Below are 22,492 nucleotides of genomic sequence, written 5' to 3' on the forward strand. Positions count from 1 at the left end.
ACTTGGGAAAAATAATACATTCTTCTTTCATCAACAGCCCTGGCTGTCTCTTGTACAGTTTCACCGGTAAGATAATAAAAAAATAGATGCAGTTATTATACAGTACAATGTGCTGCTTTATTGGAACACGGCTGTGCATATATAATGTACTGTATGGTACTCATATGCTATGCTGTGTGGTAACTGCATAATACATTACGATAGAATGCTTGCTTTATTAAATAAACAAAATATACAGAAAACCCTTAACTCCCACCCACACTTAGCTCACACCCTCCCTCTCTTTTGCTCTAAAAACTACAGGGGCCGGCAGACTGGGTGGGGAACTGTTTCTCATGTAGGAGCTAGAGGAGGGGTCAGGCATCACTTGGAAGGTGGATGGGTCCTTTTGTTTGCCTAAACCAAAGCAGATAGTAATCCCCGAGGTGGAAGGTGAAGCGGAGTACAGCCGTGCAAACGAGGGATAAATCCAGGATAACAGCCGATCAGGTAAAAAAACTTCTTTATTGAATGAGCAACAACATGGTGTTGCTCATTCAATAAAGAAGTTTTTTACCTGATGGGCTATTATCCTGGATTTATCCCTCGTTTGCACGGCTGTACTCCGCTTCACCTTCCCCCTCGGGGATTACTATCTACAGATTCCAGGGGATGCACGCCCACGGAGGAACATCAGGCTACTGCATGTGAGTTACCTTTGAATTGGTTACTGGGACCTACACACGGTATATGTCAGCGCTTGAGATGCAGTCCTACTTGAAGTGATTTAGTGGAGTTGTTATACCTCTCATCTACAGCACCTACCAGGACTTTATTTATGTTTCTCATTGTTTAGCGCTCACCTGTGTATACCAGTACTCACTAATATTGCAGATTCCTGTTTGCGGAAGTTCTTCAATCAAGATTACTTGTATTATTTGTATCATTCAGATCAGTTACCTCAGTCATTGGAGCACTATTTACTAGAACTTTGTTCTATAAACCTTAAACCCCAAGCAAGTCTGTTTTTTTGTTTCCATTAAGCTACTGTATATCCGTGACTCAGTGCTCTGAAGTGCAATACATTGGGTGGGAGGAAGGGTAGGGTTGAATAACATTTACTGAAAGTGGCCCAGTGAGAGAAGCTTATTAAGGTGTTTTTTTTAATTACTACAGTGATAATAAACAGGTAAGTAACAAATTCTTTGTGGGAGGTCATTTCCCCCATCCAACTGGAGCCAAGGAGGCCATCTCTGTTCCTTCTCCTGCTCATTGCCCAGCTGCAGCAGGAGGCGTGAGTTAGCTCGGCCAGGGTCCTTGTACAAAACATAAAGTAATATATAATTTGTAAATAAACACATGTAATTACTAGAGTAGGTCACGTATTCCCAATTTCTCTGCCAGGGAAAACTAGCATCAATATGCAGGATGCTCGGGGGGCTCCTGATGGACTCTGTAGGGTGGTAAAGATGTCTCCCTGCCATCCTAGACATTATTATAATAACTGTTGCTCTTAGTTAACTAAGTACAGTATAAACAAAGCAAGGAGGGCGTGGAATGACTTTAAAGAAAATTGTCATATACAAAGCTGTCTCCATATTTCCCCATCTCTGGTTGTCTGGGTGTCCCCAAGAGTCTCTATGAAAAAATGATGTGTTTAAAAGGTACAATACAGAAATATAATTTATTTTACACCTTAACAATTGCCCACCACTGAAATCAGTTAAAGTATAAAACACCTGCTAAGTTCTTGTGCCGTTCAATAGGCTCACCGCAAGGGATGGACACTTATATTCACTGTACCATCTGCTGGACACACTGCATTCTAATTAAATAAAAAAGGCCAACAAAACCGCGGGACGTGATTCCGTTGGACCGCAGTGCACAAAGTGTTCCCGCGGGTGGAATCGCACCTTGTAATGGTACTGAGGATAGTAAGTCTTGCCACATCTGAATGTGGCATTTCTTTACTCCTGTTCATGTTTCACTAACTACAATCTTAAAGTATGAAACAAAAGCTAAAATTAATGTTAATGCAACTCCATTGTTCATACTTTATACTACTTTATAGGACTACTTTATGTTTGCCGCGGGATGCATTAACCCACCGTGAAAACAAATATGCAACAAAGTATAATTATGGTGAATACCATTATATCTTCCTGATCTCAAACCTAAACATTTATAGAAACTGTGTAGAGCATCTCCATGCTTGAAATGTTGATTTGTGCTTCAGATGTCTTTTCTTGCTTCTTATCTACACAGGTAACTACTGTAGCAGGAGAGTCCTTCTCTGCTGTAGACTTTTTGCATTCTTATATTGAAGAGGCTAGAGGGCATTAGGAGTGGAAACTAGGGTCAGGAGCTGTAATACATGATTGGATCTTTGCATTTGCAGATCAGATATGTTTTAGACGGTTGGAGTGTATAATTAAACTTGATATTGCTCTATATTGCAGAATCTAAACTTGTAGGAAGGGATCTCAAACATTACATTCAGTTTTAAATCTAGTGTCACCATTATGGTCAATCTAAAAAGCATCAGATCTTGAAGCTACAATAGATGCAACCTACTGTAGGAATAGTTCAGCACCTGGACAGCTCCTATGTTAAAAGTTCATTCCTTTACAGAACTAGGGGCCTATGCAGAGAACTACGAGAATGGCCATTCGCCATACTTTAAACTCTCCATGTTTTTGGTGGATTCCCCTCGCAGTATGCGCATATCTGTGAGAGGAATCTGTGGAAGGTGCGCATATCTGTGAGAGGAATCCGGCAGAGAGATGGCGAGCCATGGCGAAAAGGGCTCCGCTGGCGAGATCTGTCAGCAGAGAGCGAGATCCGCCTCTCTCTGCACAAATCTCGGCTGGAAAAAAAAAATGTGTACATAACAATTTGATTACTATTGTAGATGTGCAGGGGGTCTCCGGAGATGAACCGCGTTGGTTTTATGTCCGGGGCCCCCCTGCTTCCCGAGATCCAGGCCCCGTTATGAGGTGCCGGTATCTCCTATGCATTGAGATAGCCCGATCACGTGACGCGGGACATTTCCATTCATAGGAGATACTGGCACCTCATAACGGGGCCTGGATCTCGGGAAGCAGGGGGGCCCCGGACATAAAACCAACGCGGTTCATCTCCGGAGACCCCCTGCACATGTACACTAATAATAAAAATACAGTAATGCTGCTTCATTACCTTAGCGGCTATCCGTTAAGGCAATGAAGGGGTTAAGTCACAGTAGCATGTTTATTGGGGACAATGGCCCCCAATAAACATTGCTATACACAACACAATCAGGCTCTGTGCCCCCAACAACACCTAAACCCCCCTTTTATACATAAACCATAGTAATTTTTTTAGGCACAGGAATGGTACTATAGCCTGGCGGTGGCCCTCGGGTGTAGCCTGCAGTATCAAGTCTGTGGCCCAAAAAAATTATTACAAAACACATAAATACTTTAACATTAATACACCCCACTACCCACCCCTGTGAGGCATAACCACCATCACCCCCAACACACCGGGAGGCCTACCCTCCGTCCCTTGGGAACAATACCCCCGACCCCCAATACCCACATTCAAAACAATACACACACCCGCAAGAAACATAACAATTTTTAATAAACTATACATAACCCACCCACAACATATAGCAAATATATTGTGGTCTTACTTAACCCCTTAATACCAATAATGGTTAATAAGCGGTAAAGTAATTAATGGGTTAAGCCACCCTGCACCCATTCATTTGTAGAGTGGCTTCATCATTCTCATATATCTATATGTCTAACCACGCCCTACGCGTTTCGTCATCCCCTGAAGAAGTCATCATCGATGAAGAAACGCGTAGGGTGTGGTTAGATTGCGGCTGCCATTTTGCCCACGAACACTGTTGCTGCTTGCAGTCAGATTTTGGCTCTTGTGTGTTTCACGGCCGTTTAACAACAATTCAAAGAACTTTCAAGGCATTGTTCCCTGGAGGGACTTCTCTCGTTGAACACTGAATGCGAGGAGTTCCGTTTCCGGTTTCGGCTGCACGAGGGAAGGTCACGTGACGACGCCACTAACCTGAACCGGACACTGATGATCGAGCTGTTGGCACATGAGAGCCTATCTCATACATGCTATTGATTGCTGTACTTTTGTGAGTGGGCATTTTATAGATTTTATGTTCCTCTAATACAATTTTAATTATGGTAATGCTCTGTGTGTGCGCCTGTTTCTTTTTCTTTATTTTTTTTCATATATATATATATATATATATATATTTTACATATATCTTTATAAATGTATGTAAAATATAAGTTTGATTAAGCAACCTACTGTACAAAGAAATGGGAAAGGACATGCATGTAGCTATTTAAAACATCTGATCTGCAATTGACAACATTACTGCCAAATTAAAAACAAAGCCAAATGAAAATAAAAACACATCTCATAAGAGAATAAAGCAAGCACCTATCCAAAGCAGTAAAGAGTAAATTGGTATAAAACTTACTATTGAACAATGTGTACACGAAGCAAATAATATTTACATCATGTACACAATTGCAATCAATGCTCCAAAACAAATACACGCTTGAAAGTAAACATTCTATATAAACAAAGCAAGTCGACAATAATAAATGAACACACAATTAATGCCATCCGAAATACATTACAAGCAAATCTAAACAAAAATCCCTATTGAAGATTGGTAGACAAACACAAAACCAGTGCAAAAACAAATGTATTCCTAAGTAACACGATCATAAACAATTTAAATGCACCAAATAAGCCACATTAAACAATTAAGGCAGGGTCCCAACATATACCCATGCAATCATAATCATCTGAAATGAGAGAAGTAATTCTACATTACACTGCACACACAAAATAGTAAGCAAAGAGGGAAAGGACTTGTAGAAGACATGAAAAAATGCAATAAACATTTGAAAAACAACCCTTTAATAAACATGTATGTATATAGCGCAAGAGGGATATATATATACATACATGGGCATGAATAGAACATTAAAAAAATAAATCCGACTTGTGAGAAAAAAACAAAAAACAACATTACAAATGAAATAAAATACATTTCTTGACTTTACTTACCTTTAGATGACCAATGACCGACTTGAGGGAAAACCGCTATGTCTGCAACACATCCAAAGACAGGAACCAGCAAAAAATAATAATAAATAAAATAATAAACCTTTGTAATTCAATGTGGTGTCTTCTTTCTTGTCTTTATAATCCATACCGTCTGTGGTCTTCTTTTCGGGGTCTTCTTCACCGCCTGCGGGATCTTTGGGGTCTTCTGGCTTCTTCTTCTGTGACGCAGGTCCATCTTCTTCTGAGGGGAGGCCCTCTCCCCACTGCGTCAAGCTTTTCGGATGGCATTAATTGTGTGTTAGTTTATTATTGTCGACTTGCTTTGTTTATATAGAATGTTTACTTTCAAGCGTGTATTTGTTTTGGAGCATTGATTGCAATTGTGTTCATGATGTAAATATTATTTGCTTTATGTACACATTGTTCAATAGTAAGTTTTATACCACTTTACTCTTTACTGCTTTGGATAGGTGCTTGCTTACAATATATATATATGTAAAATTATATATATATATATATATTGTGGTTAGCAGGGATGGGTGCAGTGTGTAATCGCCCCCACAGTGGTTGTTTATGGGTTGCGGGTGGGTCGCTTGCGGGCTTAACCCCTTCATGACCGTTGCTGTATTAACCACTATGGTAATGAAGGGGTTAAGTTGACCCGCAACACCCCCGGAAACCATAAAACCCCCCCAAATTCCAAATACCCCCTTAATCCACTGCCGCTCCCCACAGAAAGCATGGTAATGGATGGTTAACCCCTTCATTGCCTTAGCGGTTCGCCGCTAAGGTAATGAATTGAGCTGTTAATGCATTATTCCTGCTTTGGATGCATGGGGGGGGGGTTTCGGTGCTGATATTCCTGGGTATCAGCTCTGGAGCCCCCCTGCATCAATCCGAGGCAGGAAAAGGGCCAGATTTTTTTGGGTGTCACATATCGCCGCTCAGCAGCAGCTTTTTGCCAACTTCTGTTGGCGGAGCGATTTGGAGAAAATCTCTCCATTTTATAGCCCCGATCAGCGCCGAGATGCTGATTGGGGCTACTAGAATACGGCGGATTTTAAAACTGGCGAGATATGGCTTCTCGCCACCCACGCGGTGAGTTTTTTAAGAACACATACAAAACTGGCGGGTTTTACTCAGCTCGTCAGATTTTCGCCATGTTCTGAATTGCTGTAGGCAAATTTGGCACATTACTGGCGATATTAGCCTTCTCGCTGCTCTCTGCATTGGCCTCCTAATCTGAACAGGTGATAGAGCATATATATCAAGGTAAAATTGGTGTAACTGTGGGGCAAAAGTAGACAAATTAACACTACCGGAGCCTCTAATGAAATAACCTGGTGAATATGTGACCAAGTACAGAGACCAGTCATTGGAATCAAACATTCCTGAGGGAGCTCTTGATTGAAGTCTCACAAAAAAGACAAACAAACAAAAACGACAAGAAAAACAAGAAAGAAGATCATAGTGTAACCCTAAAATATAACATCAGGTGCAGCATGACAAGGTGGAATAGATATCCCCCCATCTCATGGTGAATGGATTTGTATGAAAGTCCCTTTATTGATAAGTACAAAATATCCTTTGCTGTTTCTTTTTCACTTTTTGTTTTAGGGATGCTACTCTTTCCTTTTGCACCCAGTACTTAATTTTCACACAACACCACATGTAGTATAGAATTCATTTGAAAAAATAACTATTTCTGTTTTTTGAGCACTTCTCTTTGCAACTATGCAGTATCCAAATTGAAGGAAGGGTTTAGGAATTACATCTGTTTTATATGTAGCCCCCACTTTTTTAAGGGACCAAAAGTAATTGGACAATTGACTCAAAAGCTGTTTCATGGACAGGTGTGGGCTATTCCTTCATTATTTCATCATCAATTAAGCAGGTAAAAGGTCTGGAGTTGATTCCAGGTGTGGCATTCGCATTTGGAAGCTGTTGCTGTGAACCCACAAAATGCGGTCAAAGGAGCTCTTAATGCAAGTGAAACAGGGCATCCTTAGGCTGCCAAAAAAAAGAAAATCCATCAGAGAGATATCAGGAACATTAGGAGTGGCCAAATCAACAGTTTGGTACATTCTGAGAAAAAAAGAATGCACTGGTGAGCTCTGCAACACAAAAAGGCCTGGACGTCCACGGAAGACAACAGTGGCGGATGATTGTAGGATCCTTTCATGGTAAAGAAAAACCCCTTCACAACATCCAGCCAAGTGAAGAACACTCTCCAGGAAGTAGGCATATCACTATCCAAGTCTACCATAAAGAGAAGACTTCACGAGAGCAAATACAGAGGGTACACCACAAGGTTCAAACCATTCATAAGTCTCAAGAAAAGAAAGGCCAGATTAGACTTTGCCAAACAATATCTAAAAAAGCTAGCCCAGTTCTGGAACAGCTTTCGTTGGACAGATGAAACTAAGATCAACCTGTACCAGAATGATGGGAAGAAAAAAGTATGGAGAAGGCTTGGAACGGCTCATGATCCGAAGTATACCACATCATCTGTAAAACACGGTGAAGGCACTGTGATGGCATGGGCATGTCTGGCATACAATGACACTGGGACACTAGTGTTTATTGATGATAAGATAGAAGCAGCCGGATTAATTCTGAAGTGTATAGGGATATATTGTCTGCTCAGATACAGCCAAATTCAGCGAAGTTTATTGGACAGCGCATCATTTTACAGATGGACAATGGCCCAAAACATACTGCGAAAGCAACCCATGAGTTTTTAAGGCAAAGAAGTGGAATATTCTGCAATGGCTGAGTCAATGACCTGATCTCAACCCGATAGAGCATGCATTTTACTTGCTGAAGACAAAACTAAAGGCAGAAAGACACAACAACTGAAGACAGCTGCAGTAAAGGCCTGGCAAAGCATCACAAAGGAGGAAACCCAGTGTTTGGTGATGTCCATGCATTCAAGACTTCAAGCAGTCATTGCCTGCAAAGGATTCTCGACAAAGTATTAAAAATGAGCATTTTATTAATGATTCTGTTAATTTGTCCAATTACATTTGAGCCCCTGATTATTTGTATGAAAATGGTTACAATTCCTAAACGTTTCATATGATATTTTTGTTCAACTCCTAGAAATAAAGCTGAAAGTCTGCACTTCTATTGCATCTCGGTTGTTTCATTTCAAATCCAATGTGGTGGTACATAGAAACCAAAATTATGAAAATTGTGTCAGTGTCCAATTTTTTCCCGACCTCACTGTAGATTATGTGATTTTCATATGGCATGGCGTCTAAATTGCAATGACTGGAATCTGAATTTTACATACAATTTAAGTAGAACAAATATCCAGTTTTTGGATTTACATCTTTATGTGGAAGACTGTGTAATTAAATGTAAAACTCATTTAAAATCCATAGATTGCAACACATGTATAGATCAGACAAATTGTCATCATAGGGATTGGCTAAACAACATGACCTATGGACAACTGAGAAGAGTGAAATGAAATTGCACATCAGATGCCATATGTCAGGAACAATCTTAACTTTTGAAAAAAAGTTTTTAGAGAAGAATTATGATCTTGATTTAGTGGACAATGCGATCCAAAGAGTCATTGATTTAGAAAGGAAGGATATCCTAACAATACAAGAGGAATCAAAAGACAAATCAAATACATTTCAGGGCAATTGGATTTCCTTTGTTACTCAGTATAGTACTCAGTCATTAAAAATAAAAAATATCCTGAGCAAACATTTGAAAATCCTACAAGATCCACTTTTAAGGGAATTTTTTACCAGCAAAACCACAAGTAATATTTTCAAAAGCGTCCAATTTAAAGGACAAATTGGCACGTGCTCTAAAAGCCAATCAAAATCTTAAAGACAGCTTAGACAAAAAACAGTTGTGGCTTGAAAGCAACCCCAAAGGTTTTTTTTTCACATGTCTACATTGCAAGTCTTGTGAATATGGGACTGTAAAAGATGTGTGCAGAGGTACATATAATGGAAACCAATTTGGGTGAAATTATATCTTGGCTTTATTGAGCCTGTTCCTTTATCCAGGCAAAACATACAAAAACAACAAAATAACAAACCCCTATCCATTTGTAAGGGCTAATTTACTTCCCCAGACTCTATCTGCAGGACTGGAAGGATATTCCCATTACCAGCCTATTATTACCCCAAAGTCTCAGGAGGTACCTTAAGCAGGTAGCTCTCCATGTCAGTCTCTGTCAGGTTCCTGGGTCCCTTATGTCCAGGAAATATAGGTCTCTGGGTGTCTGAGTGTCTTGATCTCAGTACACCTTTGTGCTCAAGACAGTCTGAATGCAGGCTACTATGCTTTCCTATGTCAGTCTAATTGTGAACTCGGGAATCTCCTGTTACTCACATCAGGCTTTTCTAAAAATCCTAATCAGTCAGGTGGAGTATGGTTGATTGCCTGTGGGAAATTAACCAGCACACTACTGGATTTAGAAGCAGTTTCTCTCAAACAGTGATATGTCCCTTTTATATGCCTGTCCTGTTTGTGGTAAGCTCAGGCTTACCACAGCCAAAGCCCATCCTTCCACTCTCACTAGATATATCCCCGCATTTTGAATGAGAGTGGATGGAGAACAAGAACCCCCAGTCCCGATGGGATTGGAGAGAAGAAAAAATGAGGGAATCTTCATCTCTCTCATCACATTGAGGATCCTGGAAAGACCCCGGGGGTAGAGCAACAGACCTTGGACTCCATTGTAATGCAACAGTATATAGGTGCATGAAGGAGTCCACGAGTACGGTAGTATTATAGCCGTTTTTCATTCACCTATATGTGAGAGTGCCATAGTATTCTCTTTGCTGCTGGGACTGGAGCCTATTCTCCAGGTCAGTAATGTCTCCTCAAGTTAGTGCTTGAGCTCAGCACTCTTCAGTCACTCGAGATATGGACTTTTCCCAAGCACAGTGTTTCTTCTGACCGCCTGGTCACATATTTTCCTCTGCATCGGGCGATCATTTCTTCCCTGAGTTTAGGGTGACCACCTGCATCAGGTTCTGTAGCCATATTCACGGGTGGTTAAAGCTGGGCAGCGTTTTAATCCATACCGATTGACTCTCGTGAATTCTTAGTTTGGTGTTGTACCTGCGAGCCAAAGGCTGTGGGGTCTATGCACCAAGTGTTCATAAGCCACTTATCGAGCACCTATCGCCCAAAATGCCTACTCCGATTCTGTAAGCATCCATAAGTGGGCGATAAAATAATGAATCTCCAAAAATTTCAACGTTCAAAAAAGAAAATCGTAGAGTGAGCGGGGATAAGCCACTTATCGCCATGTTCTGAAACTCGTGCAATTCTAGTAGTGTCGATAATGTTATCAAGGCCTATCGCGGCCCTAGAATTGTGATTTTCTCCCAAAATACTCATGCCAGGAAAGGGAAGGTGGCGAGACAGGACTTAGAAAAAAATATGTTTTTTTTTCAGCATCCGATTCATAGCTCCAGTGTCCGGATCTGATACCCATTAAAATCAGCACCAGAGACCTCCGGCACGAATATCACGCAATAAACATGCATTTACAGGCAACCATAGCGGCTAATCGCTAAGGCAATGAAGGAGTAAAGTACCAGTGGAACATTTGTTGTGGGTAGTGGGGGTGGGTGAAGGCGGCATTTGACCCTTAGTTTGTGTGCTTAGGACTTGCGGGGGGAGGCAGGGGGTAGCGGGTGGAGTTAACTCCTTCATAACCTTGGCGGTAAAGTCATGAAGCATTTTTTCTTCAGATAGTTTTTATTAGCTTTCCGCATAGTACACGTATTAGACATAATATATCCAACAATATGACCGTATAAACATTATCCTCCACTGAATAGTAGTATTATTAAGTAGAAATTCAAAACAGTCTTAGAAGAGTACTACTACTCCGGTTATAAAGAAGTTGCATATAATTTAGACCTTAGATCTGGCCTATTTCGGTCCACGTTGAGGGATTGGCTATTCCTGGGTAATATATATACTATGTTGGGGGAAGAGAGAAGCAGAGAAAGGGAACATCAACAGAAAGAAACGAGAGGACAACAAAGAGGGACTAGAGGGGGGCGAGGAGGGGGGGAGAGCGAATGGGTGGAGGTAAAAAGGGGAGCGGGGGAGAATTCCCCCCTCCTCTCTCCCCCAACAACCAACCCAGACACCTGTTTTTGATATTTTTTATTTAGTTTTTGGCATATTACAACTAATTAATGAATTGATTTCCAGCCATGGGGCCCTTGTTTTATGAACTCGTCGGTTGAATGTTTCAAGAAGGCTGTCATCTTTTCCATCAGCATCACCTCGGTTATTCTTCTTTCTACAGTTCGTCTTGAGGGGGGTGCTACTTTCTTCCAGGACGTCGCCATGGCATACCTAGCAGCCATTAGTATAAATAACACTAGTCTCATGGGCCGGCTTATATCTTCAACTGGTCTTGCTAGTGGAAAAGTCAGTGGCTCCACAGGAATAGAGAGGTCTGTTACATCTTTAATGATAGTTTGCTTCATGGCCCAATATTTCTGAAACTCTGGACATGACCACCAAATGTGAACCATGTCACCTCTCTGCCCACAGCCCCTCCAGCACAAATCTGATGCTGCCGGGTAAATTTGCTTCAGACGACTCGGTGTGAGATACCAATGAAATAGGATTTTGTAAATATTCTCTTTTGTGGTACAGATAGAGGTCTTTGCAGCAAACTCCCAAATATCCTCCCAGTCATCTCTATCAATTTCTATGTTCAAATCGGCCGTCCATTTGAGCATGTAATCATGATTGGGCGAATCCACTACGGACTCCATACCGCATATATTTTTGTGATCAGGCCTTTTTGATAGGTACCTCTTCTACATAGTGCTTCGAAATTTGAGAGGAGGACATTCTAATTTCAGGGAAGATTTTGCAGAAAATCCCAAATCTGTTAGTATTTGAACATAGAGAATTCTGGAGTCTCGTATTTGGTTTGTAGCTTCTGGAAACTAAGACATTTCCTATTATGTAATACAGTAAGTCGGCAATTGTCTTAATGTTTTTCTCTTTGAATTGGTCAAATGGTTTAGTATGACATCCTGGGGGGAAACCTGAATTATTAAAAAGTGGGATAAGTTGTGAGATGGTTGATATTCATTTGAATTTGCTCTTTAATTTATTCCATACTTCCCATGTGCACCTCATCGGACCCAGCTCAAACAGTTTAGTCTGTAGCTCTTTTTTTTCTGGGGCCCATAGTGACATTTGCAGAGAAGACTCTTCTGGCGTACTGAGATTCAATAGCCAACAAGCAATAATGTGCTGGGGTCTGCAATCCATATTACCACTTGTAATTGAGTGGCTTGGTAATGCTGTAAGATGTCTGGGACACCCAGACCCCCATTATCTTCGATGTTAGCATGACTGATCTAGCTGTCCTGGGCCTTTTGCCCTGCCAGATATAGTGGAATATTTTATTTTGTAGATTTTTTCATTCAGATCCAGGTATCCTGACCGGAAGTGTCTGGAAGTAATATAATAATCTTGGAAGTATATTCATTTTGACTTTAACTATTCTTCCAATCCAAGACACCTGGAGACCTTTCCAGCTTGCCAAAAAGGTGGGGGGGGGGGAGAGGTGGGGGGGGATGCTAAGGGGGATGGGGAAGGAAGGGGGAGAAAGGGGGACCAGAGTACATCAAAACTTTTTAACCCTAATGTTTTTGATTTAAACATTTATATCTCTTTACTATACAAATTTTCCTTTTTGTACTTTTTTTCAAATGAAGCTTGTTTTTGTTTGAATAATGACACAATGACGCCTCTGACGTCATCACATTTGTGCATGCGCGTGAGACATGAGTTTACTTCTTGGTTCACAAAGCATATATGAACTAAGGGCCTCATGCAGTAAGCGCTGAAAAGCCATTTTCGCATTTTTTTCGCCAAAAATGCCTCAGGGATTCAGTAAGCCCCGATAAACTGCCGATAACAGCAAAAATCGCAGGGTTTTTTTGCCGGTAAAATTTTTTTGGTAGCCGTGCGGCGAAAAGTCACTTTTTAGCACAGATCGCCAGTTTTTCAAATACGCTCAATTCTAGAAGCCCCGGGCAGCTTTTCACAGCTGACCGCCACTCTAGAATTGAGAATTCCTTGCAAATGCGTCCCGGCAAAAAAAGTTGTCAAGAAGGTTGGGAGAAGTATCGGCAAGGGCAGCGGTACGGCACTTAGAAAAAATCAGGCCTTTCTCCTGCATGGGATTGATGCCGGGGGTCTCCGGAGCTGATATCCATTAATACCAGCACCAGGGCCCCCCGGCATGCATCCGATGCAGTAAAAATGCAATTACAGCTCTCTCTCTCTCACTGTATTACTTCCTGGGAAAACATGTTATAAATAAAATAAATAATACTCTCACAAATAAACATATATTTACACATACATGTCTACTGATACATCAGAGGTTTTTTTGTACTGCTAGTGCCACCTCTGCAGCGCTCTTTACATAGGATTACATTGTGGCATCATTTAAACATGTATTTAATGTCCTGTCCCAATGCTCATACCTTTCCAGTAAGTAAGTGGATTGACAGCAACAAGTAGTATATATTTCATTAGTAATAAATAAATGTAGCAGCTTACCTTGGGAGGAGGCTGAAAGACATGTGCATGGCACACAGCAATTTCATGTGCTGGAATAACTGTGCTGGCAAGTGTGGCCTTAGCCCTGGAGATCTGACCTAACCCTTCCACAGCCAGCACTCAGGTTAATTACAAAAGCTAATGTCCCTCTGCAACAAGTCTCAGTCTCTCTCTCTCTTTCTCTCTCTCTCATCAAATCCCTACTCTCTCTCTCACTTCTTCTTTTTCATCTTTCTCTCTCGCTCTCATCAAATCCCTACTCTCTCTCTTCTTCTCTCTCTCTCTCTCTCTCTCTCTCTCTCTCTCTCTCTCTCTCTCTCTCTCTCTCTCTCTCTCTCTCTCTCTCTCTCTCTCCCTCTCTCTCATCAAATCCCTACTCTCTCTCTTCTTCTTTTTCCTCTCCCTCTCTCTCTTTCTCTCTCTCTCCCCCTCCCCCTCTCTCTTTTCTTCTTTTTTTTTCTCTCTCTCTGCCTCTCTCTCTCTGCCTCTTTCTCTCATCAAATCCCTACTCTCTCTTCTTCTTCTCTCTCTCATCAAATCCCTACTCTCTCTCTCTCTCTCTCTCTCTCTCTCTCTCTCTCTCTCTCTCTCTCTCTCTCTCTCTCTCTCTCTCTCTCTCATCAAATCCCTACTCTCTCTCTCACTTCTTCTTTTTCATCTTTCTCTCTCGCTCTCATCAAATCCCTACTCTCTCTCTTCTTCTCCCCCCCCCTCTCTCTCTCTCTCTCTCTCTCTCATCAATACAAGTGTATTAGTGACAAAGGTGATTCATCAAGAAATCCAATGTTTCAGTCCTCCAAAACAGGACCTTCTTCAGGGGTGTGCAAGGGGAGAGTGACAAAACACAACACATATATACATCCAATAGTGTCTGCCAATTAACCAATTAGCACAAATCAATTAAAAAGCCTAAAAAAACCACGAAAATTACATCATCTGCTTAATGCCTTACATAACCAACCTCCATATTGTTGAAGTCACGCATGGCCCCAGATCAGCAGTTGCTACGTAGAAAGCGTCTATAGCAACATTTAGTGTGGGCAGGGACAGCCTGTTGTGCGTGCCTGACATGCATGTGCACCATGTTAGCGTCTCCTGGTCATCATGGTAACCCGCCGGTAAGCTCTAAAGCCTGCACCTGCTATCATAACAATGGATAGGCATACTAATGCTGGCAAGCGGCTGACTAAGGCTTCACTCTGAAGCAGTCAGATGTCTGAGCCTCTAACATCCTCCTAGCGCAGCCTGACTAATATACTTCAGTGAGTGAGTGTGTGTGGGGGAAGTGTGCAGAGGAGTGATGTGGTCTGTACTATGGGGAAGATGCACTAGATGTGCAAAACATCGGGAAACAATACTGCACAAAGGGTACATAGCACTGTCACCTACCACACATAATAATACACTGTCACAAGGATAATGGCAGCTACAAAAATAGCCATATAGTACTAGGTGGACAATAAAGTCAATGTAAAACATGTCACCATAGTATATCTCATGTCCTGGGATTAAATGCCAAAACTATGCAAGCATATATAATGGTGAAACAGGGCTCAGGATAAAATACATAACTATGAATGTAAGGTGAGTCATAGATACATAGCAACATATGCAAACAAAATACACAGTGAGGAACAAGCATAGTAAGACAATATTGTACCCGATGGCAGATAATAAAATCTATAACCGGTTGGGCATACGGGTCCAGTACAACAAGTGAGGCATGAGACCATGCTCATAAAGGGCCACATATTAGGAAGTCCCACAAAGCATATGTGACATCTCTAAAGGAAACAACTCAACTGAAATTCTTCATTAAGTCCCTTAAGAGTCATTGTACTCAGATCAGAAATAGCTTTGACCTCCAGTTGTAGCAGTAATATATTTTGATCACCACCACGTGGGGGTGTGCGGGCCTGTATAATGGGCATACAGCGTAATGTTGCCAGGCTGTGCTTACACTTCCTGAAGTGCCTAGCTAACGGCTGGTGTTTCAAATCATCGTTGTCTTCAGTGCTGAGGAGTGTTTTTATAATTGCGCATCGATGGATACTGATGCGCTCCTTAAGCATTCGCATTGTTTTGCATAAATAATAAAGACCACATGGGCATTTGATAAAGTATACCACGAACTTCAATTCGCAGTTCAAGTATTGCCTAATCATGATGGGTTTACCATTCTGGGGATGGGCGAACGTGTTGCCGGTCTGCATAAATTGGCAGTTGGTACAGAAATGGCACCTACTGTAGTGCCGACAAGTTTTCTAAAACAAGTCTGGGGCAATCACCAACAAGACCCAGGTACATCCTGGGTATATCCTGGGTACATGCTGGGTACATGCTGCAACATTTCAGTGACATTTCTGCAGACAGACTAATGGCCCATCGGATTAACAGCGGGGGTCCCAGGCAGTCCCATTCAAACTGAATGGGACTGCCAGGGACCCCTGCTGTGTTAATCCAATGGGCCATTAGTATCTGCAGAAATGTCACTGAAATGTTTGCAGCATGTACCCAGCATGTAGTATCGGTGTTGATCAAGAAGTTTGATCAGAAAGAACCCCTTTATAGTTAGCACTCAAATGTCACACATATTATAATGGACACAGTGGTCCCACAGTAATATACCCACAGCGACAGCTACGAGCAGGCTTGTATCATGCACACATGCAGCTAAGTTTTTTCCTTACAAGTGTGTAGAGACCGAGCAGTTTACTGACCATCACTTTGCCAGACATAGCACTAAACATAATTCTGGATACGAATTTATGCTATATATGACGGATGCGCTCTCTCACTTTCAGACAACGGGTTTATCTTGCGTGAACCGCAAACCAAGCGGCTTGAACCTCGAAACAAGAGGATATACCGTAGCAGTGATAGTGACATACCTGAGATATATATATATATATATATATATATATATATATACAGATGTGATATATAGAGACACATTGTATTGTCCACACCTCTGTTAAACCATTTTTGGATACTCCATATGCTTTATCTCCTTTGGGTATTATGTGACACATAGAGACCAATATTATTAAGCAATATATCTGCATTTATTGGTTTTGGAACACCACACTATATATGTGTACCAGGCTGCTAGACATATACTCTAAGCAAGATTATAACCACGTTTGAGTAGCTATTTTTACTACCTGCTTCGTGATACAACTAACAACTATAACTACTTTTTTCAGCTGTGATTTTGGATGTCAAGATATGTCGGTTTACTGAATAGTCAATAGAACTTACCTAATTACACCTGAACATATCAGCCACATAACTATAGGGATTTTTAATAATGTATCTGTGTTTTTAATTATCTATGTATATTTAATAAAATTGTATTATTTTTCTGACACCCCTGGTGTCTCTGAAGTACCTGACAGACCAGCAGTATATTACTGTGGGACCACTGTGTCCATTATAATATGTGTGACATTTGAGTGCTAACTATAAAGGGTTTCTTTCTGATCAAACTTCTTGATCAACACCGATACTACTATATCTATACCTTTTCCAGCACCTGTCATCTACTATACACACAACTCTAGTACATATGGTGATTGCGGTCTCACTCACCTATTTAATGTACCCAGCATGTACCTGGATCTTGTTGGTGATAGCCCCAGATTGTGTATGTATATGTATATATATATATGAGAAGAACAAAGGTAGTAGCGCCAGAGTAGAACTATGAGTGAAATATTCCTAAAAGTGATTTAAGCTAAATATTGTGAATATAATACATGAATTCTAATCTACATATATATATATATCCATAAACAATAATGTGTAACACAATAAACTTAACAAAGTAAATATACTGTGGTGCCAAAGTGCAAATGAAAAGTATATAAAGTCCAACCAGTCCTTAGATATTAGTCAATGAATATAGGTGAAAAATGCTGATAAAGGGGTCTCCGGCTGCTCTCACATGGGATAAACCACATCCAGGGGTATCTAGAAACAAAAAAAGAGAGAGAGCGCACGCCCCATAGCATAAAACTGTGTATTTAATATTGAAAGGGGAAGGGAAGGGGGGGGGGGGAAGAAACACACTCACAAGATTAAAATGATATTTAGGCAAGTTAGATGGTGGTGATATTATCTCAAATTGCCTAAATATCATTTTAATCTTGTGAGTGTGTTTCTTCCCCCCCCTTCCCTTCCCCTTTCAATATTAAATACACAGTTTTATGCTATGGGGCGTGCGCTCTCTCTCTTTTTTTTGTTTTTATATATATATATATATATATATGTATATATATATATATATATATATATATATATATATATATATATATATATATATATACACACACACACGTATAGAGATATCTATATATGTACTGTGTGTCTCTTTCCATTGTAGTGCAAGTGTGTACATGTGAAGTTTTAGGCTAACATTAAGCATGTTTTTCAAAAAATAACCACACATTATGTTGTTAGAGTGGTGTTTGAGTTGTATATTTAGACATTTTGACAATACATTGCTTCTGTAACACAGTCCCACGCATGTCTCCTTAAGCTGTATTGTGACTTACAGTAGCATAACAAATATATTTATACTGTCTGTAGGTAGTATTAATGATCCCAATATTGAATATTTATAGTTAGTATTTGTACATACTTGTGCCCTCCATCCTTTTATTTGCTATTCCCTTTACATACACTGTATGGAATATAATGTCACTGTTTTTCTTCCGTAACAGATGTATAACACAAATGTTGCGAACGTTTGGACATCCATTACTAGACTTGTTTGTCAAAAGAAAATTGGATGAACATGTTCTCCTTCTTAGTTACTGTATGTATGAAAGGACATAGTTTGCAGACTCAACATACAAGGGTAAGAATGTATTTATTTTTTTAAAGGAAGCATGTTTGATGTGTATGTATGACCCAATAAGAACCACAAAACAAAATAGTAACATCTAACATTGATTGATTTTCATGCATCAATGTTTGAGAGCGAGTCAATGGCCATTGTTGGGGTGCGTCGGGGCCGTGTGCGACCTCTGCCACGAACATTTGGCAGTCTTGGCCACACAATAGCAGTTTCAGGTGCAGACGTCACTGGCATTATGGGTGTACATGGCTGTGCCAAGGGTGTCGTGGTCACTGTCATGGCTGTACATGGCTGTGCCGTGCTCACTGGCATGGCTGTAGATGGCTGTGCTGTGGTCACTGGTATGGCTGTAGATGGCTGTGCCAAGGGTGATGTTGTCACTGGCATTAGGAGAGTACATGGCAGTGTACATAGCTGTGTAGGTGCTGCAGTGTATAACTTCACATTTGCCTCCATTGTGTGCCCTTGAAACCTCTTTTGCCATGTACACGACACAGGGCACCAATATTTTCGTACCACTGTCCTCTTATTTGTTCCCAATCTTTTTCTTTGTGCAGGTGACACTGCAATTAATTGTGCCAGAGTGGACAAAATTAATGGTGCCGGTAAAGATGGCAATAATGATGCCGGAGATGATGGCAATGATGTTGCCGGATATGATGCCAATAATGGTGCCGGAAATGATGGCAATAATGTTGCCGGAGATGATGGCAATAATGGTGCCGGAAATGATGCCAACAATGGTGCCTGAGAGTGTGCAATAGATCTAGACGGAGAAAAAAATCCCAACTCACATGAAGCTGGAGATGAGGCAGGAGACTATAGTGTAGACGCGAGTGCTGAGTCACCTATCTCATTCTGTTTAATTAAACTGGCAGCTATCGATTGTAATGAGCCATTATGAACTTCAAACACACTAGTATTCATTTGCAAAATGTCTTTTATGCTGTGTAGCTCTGCAACGATTTGCTGTTGAACCCCCATCAATTGTTGGTGACGGGATATTTGAGATTCCAAAAAACGCTCTTCAGATTGCTCGATCGACGCCAAATGCTCCTGGTGGGCACGAGCAAGTTGGGTATGTCTTAATCATGGACTCTGTGTAGTACTATAAAGCCAGTGAAGCTGACAAGCCAGGAGATGTGATATCTGTTGTGAAGAAATGAGGACAACATTAATTGATTGACACAGAAAAACTACCGGTCACATAGTTCGTTGTTACTATGCGTGATGATTTAATTCTCAATATCACCTTCAATGATGACCCCAGAATCCACATGAATGAAATAGCTGATGGACAATTGGGCATGACTAATTTGAGGCCATTGAAACGGTACCTATTGAGTCTGCCATGGCATTTTTTAATGATACTGTTGACCACCTGGTGTGAGGCATTCAGTTCTATGCGGAGAGTATGAACCTCATTCTGAGAGACTTCCACCTCCCTATGGCAATCGCGAACCTCTTGCTGAAAGACTAATCTCTTGCAGTGCCTCCTCATACTACATTTCATCCATGGTGGTAATAGTATTGTTCGCAGTATCTAGATCCATCCTTAGATCCTCCCATTCGGTCTTGGCCGCCGAGTAAATTGCGTGCATAGTCTTTTGTAGCTCAGCATTATTTTCACTCTCCGTTTTCAATTCTTCAAGGAGCAGATCACAGTTATGCCTGGCAGCTTGCAGTGCATCTTCAGGGCTGGTCAAGGGATGATCACTCACTGGTTCCGGCTCCGCTTCCCTGGTATGGTTGGTTGAAGGTTCCTCACTGTTGGCACTGGACAGACACTTCTTTGGGTTGCACGACTTCTGCCTTCTGGATATTCTGTCATGCGTGACAAAGCCTCGATTTTCTCTAGGCTGCAGGGCATCTCTTACCCCCTTTTTCTCCGCGAGATCTGCGGAAGTGTCTGTTCCTTCCACAGTAAGTGAAGCACTACTTATCTTTTTCTGCCCTTTGTTTTGGACGACTCCATCTCATCAGGGATACTGGGGTCTCCGTCTTTATTTGAAACTTCATCTGATGGCTGTGTGCTGTGGATGTTGATTTAACACGCTTTCGATTCTGAAAAAAAATGCTTTAATTATGCTTTAAAGTAAGTATACAGAAACTATACACAACTGTGCATGCGTGCCGTGCACACATGCTCACACGTTCCCATTCTCGAGTGCACATGTCCTGTATCATATCAGATACAGTCCTGTATCATATCAATCAATGATCAGTATTACGGGCTATTCATGAGAAATAGGGCAGAAAAGTTAATAAAAAAAATTATATTATATTTGCCTTCGTTAGAATTCTTGCCAACCTTGCCAAACTTGCTGATGCGGACGAGATTCGGGAGGATGATATTCGGATAGGTAGCCATACTGAGCATTAGAGGTAAAATCAAGGTTCGACTGCTACTGTATGATAGTAGTCAGGTAGGACCAGGTTACCAGATGGACCTGTCATGGTATAATCAGGTTGGGGCTGCTGGTCACAATCGTATTCAAATGGTGTCCCATTGTTAGATTGGGAAGTATGATTCAATCTGTTGGCCCTGTTTCTTCTCCTTTTGAAGTTGCCATGATCAAACATATTCACACTCATATTCATAGCCACTAGAAAGATTCAGTCTTTGGCTAGAATGAGGCAGAACTGTTGTCTCCAAAAAAGAGAGGCCATGGGTAACGGTTAGCCCGTAAACCTGTATAGTAAACCGATATAGTAAACATGTGTTATATATATACTCCTGTGTATGTGGTTACTATTTGTGGGTCCTGTATAGGGGACATTCTACACTCCTAGAATTCTACATAGGTGGAGGCGCTGTAATTATAAGATCGTTCCAGAGGTTACACCCAGGCTCTCACTGGCAGAGATTCAGGCCTCCTGTGAACACCACACACCTGGCACCACACACCTGGTAACATTTAGGTTCCCCCTCACATGCACTCTATCTGCGATTGGGGGTGAGGAAATACCCGTTACACATGTTTTAGACTGTTTAGAGAGTGCATGCTATCAGGTTTTCTATGCTCTCTCTATCCGTGGAGAGAGACAACTCTTTCCGGTTCCTGAGGTACTGTATGCTCAAAACAGGGGTTGCAGATGCCCCAGTACTATGGCTACTCTTATGATTGGTGCTAGCAGGAAAATCCACTAGTTCACCGTCTGTGCTGTTTATTTTATCTTTCTTTCTTTCAAGCTCTCTATTTGTATCCCTCTACTTATAAATTACTTATTTTTTTAAATCTTTTTGTTTTTCTCTCTATCTCTCCCTTTCCCACCAAACACAGTCCCATACACGCGCTTCGTTCCCTCACCAGAAAGTGTGTGACAAACAGGCAGGAAGTGGGAGTGGCAATATACTCTAAATGCTTTGGGTTTTAGACTTTGTGTAATCCGCAGAACAGATTCCAGAAGATTCTTGTCACTGATTCCGCCGAAGCTGGGCGGACAAAATTATCGGTGGATTTCAAGGATTCTGCACAGACTTAAGAGGACACACTCCGCCTCCAGGTTTCATTCCACTGATCGGACTGCCCTCAAAAAGACGGGAAAAATCCATGAAATTGATTCTGACAGGTTCGGCCACATCTAGATAAAACAATACCCCATATGCATCAAAGAAAAAAATCCAATGTTTTCTTTAATAAATATGGTGCAAATGTTTCACCCAGAATTGCTCCACGTTTGCTTGATACATATGCCCCAATGTGTTTACTTGTTTTAAGCTATGTATTTTAAAATTATTTTGTAGTTCAATGTTCAAGCAACCGTATTGGTCCTGGATAAATATAGATTTGTTGTAGGCTGTGATACCTTTTAGGAACCAAACATGGTAGTTCTCATAGCTGAAAGAGCATCGTACAGTAAACCTGACAGCTCCTACTTTTAGGTAGAAGGCTGAAGAAGAAACCTGTGACATTTTGAAAGCAGTTTGTCCCTTACTTGCTATTGCAACCTACACAGTAC

The sequence above is a fragment of the Ascaphus truei genome, chromosome 5, assembly GCF_040206685.1.
Source record: "Ascaphus truei isolate aAscTru1 chromosome 5, aAscTru1.hap1, whole genome shotgun sequence".
In the NCBI taxonomy this organism is placed as follows: Eukaryota; Metazoa; Chordata; class Amphibia; order Anura; family Ascaphidae; genus Ascaphus; species Ascaphus truei.